General features: G+C 45.9%; 1 long non-coding RNA gene across 1 annotated transcript; it reads right to left on the minus strand.

The window, feature by feature from the left end:
- Positions 1-1,249: 1,249 nt before the first annotated feature.
- LOC147975720 (uncharacterized) lies at positions 1,250-4,591 on the minus strand. The gene is made up of 3 exons (XR_015601048.1): positions 4,213-4,591; positions 2,879-2,952; positions 1,250-1,571 (listed from the first exon to the last, which is right to left on the minus strand). It is a non-coding gene; the product is annotated as an uncharacterized LOC147975720 (long non-coding RNA).
- Between the last annotated feature and the right edge of the window lie 6,397 nt (positions 4,592-10,988).

Consider the following 10,988-nt stretch of genomic DNA (forward strand, 5'->3'; position numbering starts at 1 on the left):
GAGTATGACTCGCGAAAACTTTCGGGTTCATACGGTTTGGAGAAGGTATAGGTTCAATCCATAGGGGCATAATAGAAACATATACCACAAGATTCAAGAGTAAATATCACCAGCTCGAAAGCAGAGCATGGTTGGCAAAAGGAGAGGATACAATTTACCAAAGGCATTATGTATCGGAGAAAGAACTCACAAGGTGATTAATTATGAACGACATTGTCGGATAATAATCCAACAGTGGATATGGCGATCCACAATGGAGCTGATGTGAGTGTCGATACCCTACCCAATCAGAGGAAGAAAGAATGCAAGGAGATCGGATCATAGAAACAACTGACTAACTCAAAGCTCAAATGCAAAGGAATTATGATTTCCAAATCAAGGGATCCGAAGCAAACACTCTGATTAAGGATGTATAAGTTGAATAGCCTTAGGGGTACAATCGATGGCAATTTGATTGGTCGAGATCTAACTCATGTTTAAAATGCGCCTGAGCCAGAAGGATGAATTCTAGGCTCTAATTGAGGATTGCAAACATTAGCAACATATTGAATCAACAAACTCAAAATGAAAATGACAAGAGATGCCAATAAGATCATGAGATTTATGGCATTAACCATAACGCAAGCAAGCAAGACTTCCAGAAGCAATAGGCTGCTCAGGATTTTCGGAAGACCGAATGGTATTTCAAAGACTTTTGCGAAATACGTGAATCATCTGGGGATGAGCGGATACTCGATAAGTGTGAGAAATTATCCGTAGGGGTATTAAGGTGGCAAAGAACTGCAAGGAGTAGGCACAAGGATTCTCGGAACAACAATGAGTATTTCGGGGTATCTTGTAATAACAAGAGCAACTGGGGACTAAGGTAAGAATGGCAAGTGCATGTAGTAATTTATAGGGGTTGACGGTAGAAGGGCATTGCAAACGCAATGCGCACAAGTTCACGGGATCCTAACGTTAGAGTTAGTAAAGTCGTTTAACCCGAGTAGAAGAGAGTTCAGAGTCCCAGGGTAAGGATCGAGGAGTAAAAGATCCTAATACCACCCAAGTAGCGACGTGGGCCCGTAAGGCACACAGCCATGTTAGTAAAAAGTTTTGTAATGTCTAGACTCGACTTCAGCCAAGGAGTGTGGAAGGGGGATTCCTACAGGCAGTCGGCTCTGATACCAACTTGTGATGCCCCCGATTCAATCATACACTAATCATACACGCAAACGTGTACGATCAAGATCAGGGACTTACGAGAAGATATCAGAACACAACTCTACAAATAAAATAAGTCATACAATCATCATATTACAAGCCAGGGGCCTCGAGGGCTCGAATACAAGAACTCGATCATAGATGAGTCAGCGGAAGCAACAATATCTGAGTACAGACATAAGTTAAACAAGTTTGCCTTAAGAAGGCTAGCACAAACTGGGATACAGATCGAAAGAGGCGCAGGCCTCCTGCCTGGATCCTCCTAAGCTACTCCTGGTCGTCGTCAGCGGGCTGCACGTAGTAGTAGGCACCTCCCGAGTAGTAGCAGTCATCGTCGACAGTGGCGTCTGGCTCCTGGGCTCCAACGTCTGGTCGCAGCAATCGAGTATAGGAAGGGGGAGAAGACGGAGCAAAGTAACCGTGAGTACTCATCCAAAGTACTCGCAAGCAAGGAGCTACACTACATATGTATGCATTGGTATCAAATGGAATAAGGGTATCATATTTGGACTGAACTACAGAATGCCGGAATAAGAGGGGGATAGCTAGTCCTATCAAAGACTACGCTTCTGGTAACCTCCATCTTGCAGCAGGAGAAGAGAGTAGATGGTAAGTCCACCAAGTAGAATCGTGTAGCATAATCCTAACCGATGATCCTCCCCTCGTCGCCCTATGAGAGAGCGACCACCGGTTGTATCTGGCACTTGGAAGGGTGTATTTTATGAAGTATCCAGTTCTAGTTGTCATAAGGTCAAGGTACAACTCCGGGTCGTCCTTTTACCGAGGGACACGGCTATTCAAATAGATCAACTTCCCTGCAGGGGTGCACCACGTTTCCCAACACGCTCTATCCCCTTTGTCCGGACACACTTTTTTGGGTCATGCCTGGCCTCGGAAGATCAACACGTCGCAGCCCTACCTAGGCACAACAGAGAGGTCAGCACGTCGGTCTAAATCCTATGGCGCAGGGGTCTGGGCCCATCGCCCATTGCACACCTGCACGTTGCGAGGGCGGCCGGAAGCAGACCTAGCCTAGCAGGCGTTCCAGTCCAATCCGGCGCGCGCCGCTCAGTCGCTGACGTCACGAAGGCTTCAGCTGATACCACGACGTCGAGTGCCCATAACTGTCCCTGCGTAGATGGTTAGTGCGTATAGGCCAGTGGCCAGACTCGGATCAAATACCAAGATCTCGTTAAACGTGTTATCTTGAAATAACCGTGAACGCCGACCAGGGCCAGACCCACCTCTCTCCTAGGTGGTCTCAACCTGCCCTGTCGCTCCGCCACAAAGATCCACTCAGAGGGCCGTCGGGACAAACATCCTTTCGGACCCAATCCGTGAATCACTCGCGGGTACTCCTACGAGCTCACCTGTCTTTAGTCACCACAAGTATCATATGTTATGTATATAAGTATATACCCGTGACCACCTCCCGAGTGATCACGACCCGATAGTATAGCATGGCAGACAGACAAGAATGTAGGGCCACTGATGGCAAACTAGCATCCTATACTAAGCATTAGGATTGCAGGTAAGGTATCAACAGTTGTAGCAATAATGACAGGCTATGCAACAGGATAGGATTAACGGAAAGCAGTAACATGCTACACTACTCTAATGCAAGCAGTATAGAGAAGAGTAGGTGATATCTGGTGATCAAGGGGGGGGGGCTTGCCTGGTTGCTCTGGCAAGAAGGGTTCGACGTCGATGTAGTCGATCACAGGGGGGTACCGACATCGGTCTCGGGGTCTACCGGAAAGAAGTAACGGAGGGGAACACAATAAATAACAGAGCAATCAAAGCATCACAAAGCATAACATGACAATACGCAGTACTAGAGGTGACCTAACGCAGGGATAACTGATACCGGCGAAGGGGGAAAACATCCGGGAAAGTATTCCCGGTGTTCCATGTTTTTGGACAAACGGACTGGAGAGGGAAAGTTGCGTGTTTGCTATGCTAGGAATGTGTGGCGGACGAACGGGCTGCGTATCCGGATTCGTCTCGTCGTTCTGAGCAACTTTCATGTATAAAGTATTTTCTTCCGAGATACGATTTATCTTATATGATTTTTCAAAGTTTTATTGAATTTCTAGGGTTATTTAATTTCGAAATAATAACAGAATGCTTTGTTTAACTCTAGTCTAGACAGAGTGCATGACAGGTGGGGTCAAGGGGGTCTAGTTAACTATTGACCAATCAATAGTTGACTGGTCAATTGGGTCGTGGGTCCTAGATGTCATTGACTGGTAATTATTTAATTTAATCAATTTTATTTTTATACCATTGGGTCCCACATGTCATTGGGTAAGCACTACTAACTAAAACCAAATTAGTCTAAACAGGGGGTTAGTGCTAATTGGAATTAGTGCCTAATCTATGCAGGGGCCGACCCATCTAGCGGAGGCAACAGCCGGCTAGCTGGCACACACGCGCGACCGCTCGGCGCGCCGCGGCTGCGGCCATGGGGCTGCTCGGCCGAGGCAGCAGCTAGCACGGGCCTACGTGGGCGCGGGCGGCGTGTGGCCAGGGCGCGCGGGCCAAAGGAGCGCTGGCAGGGGCGGGCGCTCGTGTTTGGGCATGGGCGAAGCGGGAGCCAGCGACGGGAGTGGCCGGCAGCAGCGGCGGCTTGCAAGGCAGCACAACGGAGCAGCAGCAAAGTAGCATAGCAGCAGTGGCCAAGCGGAGCAAGAAGATAGCAACGGCAGGAGCAGTACGCTGTAACAGAGCAAAACAACAATGGTGGCAGCGCAGCAGCAGTGCATGAGCACCGTCAGCAGCAGAAGAAGCAGGCAGCGGACGCAACGGGGAAGGGAGGAGCAGGGCGCGGCCTCGACCGGTGGGGCTCCAACGGGGCGGCCGACGGGGGTGTGGGAGCGTGCACTGCGCGCGGCTCGGCACGGGAGGACGCGAGCTTCAGAGAACTCCGGGCACGGCAACAAAATCACGGGGACGGCGCTAACACGCGATTAATAGAGGGGGGGAACAAGGGGAATCACCGCTGCTCACCAAGGGAGGATTGACGACGAGCTCGGATCGGTCAGGGGTGTGCCGGAGTGCGAGAAACAGCTGCCGGGCATCGATGGCGACCGTCGTTGAAGACGAGAACGACAGCGACGATGGGGCGGCTCCGGGCTTGATCCCGTGGGCGAAGACAACAGAGGAAAGGCCGGCGGAGCAGATGGCCATGGCGGTGCGATGCGGGGACGCCGGTGGCTGCGCTGGTTCATGGCGGCGTGCTTCGGTGTGCGTCTGCCAGCCCGATCTTGAGCGGGGAGAGGATAAGGGAGCGAATGGGACGGGTCAAGCGGGCGGCTAGGGTTGGCAGGGTGGTTGACGGGGGCGCTCTATAGGGCGCTGGGGTGCGACGGATGGCCGCCCCGTGGCCATCTGCCGCCGTGGACGAACCACAAGCGTCCACCATGCTCCTAATGAATAGGAGGTAGGAGGAGACCTCCTGGTGGGCTGGGATGGACTGGGCCGGTTGAACCGTGGCTGCATAGAGCACAGTGCAACGGTGAGACCTCTCCTATTTTCTATTTCTTTTCTTCTTTACATTTTTGTATCAGTTTTGTACTATGTTTTCAAACCATTTGATTTTTCCTACTTGTGTGATTTGGCATATAAATACTAGACAACATTTTAGGATTTCTCAAAAAGTTTCAGAGCATTTGGAATTGCTTAGGAATTTAATATAATTGAAAGTTCAATTAAACTTGTTGCTGGCTCGGTTTTAAATAGGTTAGGAGCATTTAAATATTTCAAAAGATTTTGTTTTATACATGAAAATACTTAGTGATTATTTTTATTGCGATGAACATTTTTACTTTGCCGTTTGAATAAATATTATTTTTACTATATTTTAAATTTGAATTTAAACTTGATTTTGGACAGGTAGCATTTCGGGATTACTGTAGCATGACTATCCGGGCGTCACAATTCTCTTCCACTACAAGAAATCTCGTCCCGAGATTTAAGAGGGGGAGTAAGGGGGAAGGGATTCGGTTACGAAATTCTAACGAGTCTTCTCGGTCTTAGTTGCTCTTCTCGAATAGATCGATCCATTACATTGATGTCTTCATTTCTCTGGGTCAGGTCGTCATGGCGAAGTCGTCATTTTCTTTGGTAACTCTGACGTACTTACGAATCGGTAAGGGGAAGCTCGGCTACAACAAAATGCTTATGAGGGAAAGAATCTGGGATTAACCCATTAATGAGCATAAGAGTATCTCTCAAGTTGAACATATAAAATACATCGAGAGTAGGGTACGAAGGTACAATAAGAGGTTCCAAGCGGATAGATAGTTGCTCGAAGTCTGAACCAGAGTGAGAAAGGGGTTCAGAGCAGCTAGAGTAAGTATTGTGTCTGATACCACAATAGAGCAGTAGGAAGGTGGCCCGTGAATTAAATATGAAGCCAAGCGTGAGGGATAACCATTAGAAATAGGGTTGTACATGAGAGTCAGGTTTCGATCCTGGGACCTGTGGGTTATGGGCCCACCATGTGGGTTAAAAGTAGGAAGGGCGATGACGTCTTGCACGATCATGTAAGAAAGGCATGTCAGAGGATAGCCTATCAGTTATGTCGGCAAGAACATCGGTACCAAGGGCGAGGGACAAAGAGAACCATTTTCCTGCTCGTTGAATGAGGCGGTCCAATAGGCAAAGTTCTCGTCCATTGGTGGTTACCGGAATGTCATCAACAATAGTAACAGGGTCTTACCGACACGATCATACGCCTAGGTGTTTACATAAGCAGAAGAATATTACTGCTTAGATCATTTAGAACACCAGAAAGTTTAAACAAAACAATGGAAAAGAAAAGGTGATCTTCAGATTAAATAGAACAATGGAAAGGAAAATGTGTTTAAACACATATTTCAGGGGTATATCCTTCCCAAGGGAAAGCAGAGCATGATATCCATGACGGGATATAACGTAGAAAACCCTTTAGGAAAGGAGAGAGAATTTTCATGACATTAGGCACACAACGATGTTTGGATAATTGAGCAAGAAACATTTAGCATTGGGATTCAAATGTTCTTTGTTGAAAATTGGGGTACCACAGACATGCTTCGAGATAGCATTAACATGGCCATCAAGTAAAGGTCAGACTTTGGATAAACAAGGGATCCATCAGGAACAACTTAACTTATAGAAAAAGTCTTATAATTTCCTCATGGCAGAATGGTTAACCTTGCTTAAAAAGGAAGAACTATAACAATAGGTCCTCCGGCTAGGTGTGCTAGGCAAGACGTCACCTTACCAGGTCATATAAGGACCAATGTTATAACTCTTGAAAATATGTCCCAACCATCATATCTGACTGAGATTCAGATCTGATTGGTGTCAGGATAACTCAGACTTAGGATGCCTGAGAAGAAAGGTGCAACACAAATTCTCGAGACGACATTGTAAGATTCTCGGAAATTGAACTATGGAAGCGAGTTCCAAAACAAGAGTTCATCATTAAAACCAAGGAAAGGATGAAGAGGTGGCTGATGAACTCAGCGACAATTCATTGAGATTTTCAAAAGATGGATTTCCACACTTATGTGAAAAAGGGGATAATATTTGTCGGATCAAATGATATAATGATGTATGCTCGAAGAAAACACACACAATTAAACATTGGCTGAAAAGTGCACCCGAAAATCTAGACTAGGTAGCACGATCAATGTTTGAATGATGATTCAATAAGCCATAGACTTAGAATGAAGCTATCGACCATTAACGTCAAAGCAATAGTGTTGCTAGAATTTTTGAATTTTACACATCACAGCTCAGTTGTCGGTATTCCGGTTAGAAACAACACGGGTACCGAGAAATGAACGGAGACGGCGAGAAGTATTACTATATCAAGAATTCTTAAGAGGTGGTGGAATTCTCACCACATTCTTGACATAAAAGATGGTAATACTTCCAAGGTAAAGAAGAACAACTGCTAGGTAGCAAGGATCTCAAGGTATAACACAAAACACGAACAAGTTTGTGTTGAACGGAAGGCAATAAAGTGGTCCATGATAACACGAATCATCAAGGGGCAAGGATGGTATTACCCATCAAGAATTCGATATATATCTTGCAAGAGCTCAAGATGTTGATGATGATCACGACACAGTTATCGAGAGATTTCATGAAGATGTAATCGGTCGACGATGCCATCAAGTCAAATGATGATGAAGAGAAAGGTTATGGGAACCAAGGGTATTACATAAAATCGAAATCAAGTTTCATGTTCAAGGAGAAATGATATGACGAGGAAGTGGACGTAAGATTAGCTCATCGTCGAAATTTTTTCCATGGTTGTTGTAGTTGATCCAAGCATGCTATAAACTTGTTGTTGCCATGGTTAGCTTCATCAACATGTCTTCTTGCTGGAAGTATGATTAGTTTTTCATGCAATGCCTTGCCGTGAGTGAATCGAGCTCGCACAGATGCCTTCATTACTCTGTTTTTCCATGCCCAGTTTTCTGCTAAGTCTGAATCTGTTAACGGAACTTGCTATGTTTACATGGGTGCCATCATATCTTCTGTGCCTTTTTGGCTTATGGTCAGTAAGGGACTTTTGTTCTATGATTTGTGTAGATTCATGCCATGCCTTGTTTTGCTATGATACGTTCCTGTAGCACGTTGTTTGCTTGCTCTAACATGGCTTCCTGATGTTAATTCCTGGCATGTTAGTATTATCACTAAGTCTGTGATGCTGATATCTTTTGCACTTTTTCCATGCTTGTTTGAACATGCTCTTGTGTGATTTAGCCGTAGCTCAGTTTTCATCTTTTGTCAAGCATCTTGAGTAGATCACTTCCATGTGCTTTGTTGTTATGTTGGGGTGAAGTAGCTTAGTGTCTTGTTGCATTCTAGATGGCATCATGCTGTTAATCGCAGAATTGTGTCATTCTTGTTTTGCTTGCCATTTGCAAACCGTGCATCTGATTCCGATGATCTTTATATCGATTTCGACCGAAATCATATCATCTTTCCAGCGGCACACTTGGTTTGCCAAGTTGAGGCCTGGTTCAATCTTTCCCTTCTGAAGCACGCATATGCATTGCATATCACATCCCGCATATCATGCCATGTTTTGCATCATGTTGCTTGCGCATTGCACCGTGGTTGATTGTTGTTTCCTTTGCTTGTGTTCTTGCCTTAGGTAGAGCTGGGAGACGAGTGCGTGATCGAGGAACCCGTTGAATACGCTTACGAGGATCAAGCTTTTGTCAACTCGGAGAACTTTGCAGGCAAAATGACCATACCCTCGAAATCACTTCTATCTTTGCTTGCTAGTTGTTCGCTCTATTGCTATGCCACGACGCCTACCACTTGCTATATCATGCCTCCCATATTGCCATGCCAAGCCTCTAACCCACCTTTCCTAGCAAACCGTTGTTTGGCTATGTTACCGCTTTGCTCAGCCCTCTTATAGCGTGCTAGTTGTAGGTGAAGATGGAGTTTGTTCCATGTTGGAACATGGTTATTGTTGGGACATCATTATTATATCTTGTTTACTTTAATGCATTTATATACTTCGTAACGGGTGGAAGGCTCGACTTTATGCCTGGTGTTTTGTTCCACTCTTACCGCCCTATTTTCCGTCATACCGGTGTTATGTTCCTTGATTTTGCGTTCCTTACGCAGTTGGGTGTTATGGGAACCCCTTGACAGTTCGCCTTGAATAAAACTCCTCCAGCAAGGCCCAACCTTGGTTTTACCATTTGCCACCTAAGCCCTTTTCGCTTGGGTTCCGCGGACTCAAGGGTCATCTTTATTTTAAACCCCCGGGCCAGTGCTCCTTTGACTGTTGGTCCAACTTGTCAGCCGCCGGTGGCCACCAGGGGCAACTCTGGGCTGGCCTACCGGAAGTTTGGACAATCCGGTGTGCCCTGAGAATGAGATATGTGCAGCTCCTATCGGGATTTGTCGGCGCATTCAGGCGGCTTTGTTGGTCTTGTTTTACCATTGTCAAAATGTCTTGTAACCGGGATTCCAAGACTGATCGGGTCTTCCCGCTAGAAGGAATATCCTTCATTGACCGTGAGAGCTTGTGATGGGCTAAGTAGGGACACCCATGCAGGGTTTTGAACTTTCGAAAGCCATGACCGCGTTTATGGGTAGTGGGGAATTTGTTAATATCCGGTTGTAGAAAACTTGACACTTAACTTAATTAAAATGTATCAACCGTGTGTGTAGCCGTGATGGTCTCTTTTCGGCGGAGCCGAGGAAAGAACATGGTCTCGTGTTATTCTTGAACGTAAGTAGTTTCAGGATCACTTATTGATCACTTTTAGCTTCTCGACCGTGCTTTGCTTCTCTTCTCACTCTCTTTTGCGTAAGTTAGCAACCTTATATGCTAGTGCTTGCTGCAGCTCCACCTCACTACCCCTTTTCCTACCTTTAAGCTTAAATAGTCTTGATCGCGAGGGTGTGAGATTGCCGAGTCCCCGTGACTCACATATACTTCCAAAACAGATGCAGGTGCCGATGATGCCAGTGCAGGGGACGCTACCAAACTCAAGTGGGAGTTCGACGAGGATTCGGGCTGTTATTATGTTTCCTTTCCGGATGATCAGTAGAGGAGCCCAGTTGGGTCGATCGGGGATCTAGCATTTGGGGTTGTCTTTATTTATGTTGGTTCCGTAGTAGGACCTTGATTTTATTCTGGATGATGTATGCTATGTTTATGTATTGTGTGAAGTGGCGATTGTAAGCCCACACTTTATCCCTTTCTTATTCAGTACATGGCATGTGTAAAGATTACCCCTCTTGCGACATGCCTACCATGCGGTTATGCCTCTAGTCGTGCTCCCACACGTGGGAGATATAGCCGCATCGTGGGTGTTACAAGTTGGTATCAGAGCCTTCCCCGACTTAGGAGCCCCCTGCTTGATCGTATCACTGACGTTGTTGAGTCTAGAACAAAATGTTTTGAGTCTTAGGATTATATATATCAGAGAGTAGGATTCTTTTTACTCCTCAGTCCCTTCGTCGCTCTGGTGAGGCATCCCGACGTAGAGTTTTGACTCTTCTCTCCTAAAATTTCATGAAATTTTTTTAGGATCACGCGGGTATCTTGGAATCGTTCCGATGGTTTTGCGACGAGAACATTGTTCTTGGTGCCTCCTGACATTTAGGGGTTGTGGCAGTGTCCCGGGGAGTTGAGCTCCGAGGTGTTGTCGTCACAATTTTATCATTGCAGTTCTGGAATACCTGAGTTCGCCGACATCGAAAATCTCCTTTATGCTGTTGTTGGTGAGATAACCTCGACGCCACCCAATACTGGGGCGGGAGTTCGGGAGTATTGCCATAACTCGTATAACGGATACTTTTCGAAGGTTGAGGTAAATGATTTCCGAAGGTTTCTTGGTTATGTGTTGAAGGATGGATACAGCTGGATGTAGGATTTGCTAGTTTTGGGTGAGATATTATGCTTCCCCTGTATCCCCAACACCTGATTGCATAACCAGAAAGTTTCGGGAGTTCATAGGTGGGAATTCTTGTAGCTCTAGTATTTCTTCCCGCAGATATTTTGGTTTGTGATTGGGTAATCCTTACCAATTATTTGTTCATGTCCGTACCTTGTTGCTTTATTCATCTATCTCTATCTAAGTGGCTTATCAACTTATGGAAGTGTGATGATTTACTTTGGAATTCATTCATTAATTCTTGTTCGAATGTTAAGGCTATATGTTGCAATTTCGATCCATTGATTCAGCTTGAATATATGTCTTTCAAGATGCTAACGGATGTCAACCTCTTTAGGATGGCTCCTCCAATGCGTCAGA

Source organism: Triticum urartu, chromosome 4A, assembly GCF_056163025.1.
Source record: "Triticum urartu cultivar PI428250 chromosome 4A, HENAU_Tu73, whole genome shotgun sequence".
NCBI classification, from domain to species: Eukaryota; Viridiplantae; Streptophyta; class Magnoliopsida; order Poales; family Poaceae; genus Triticum; species Triticum urartu.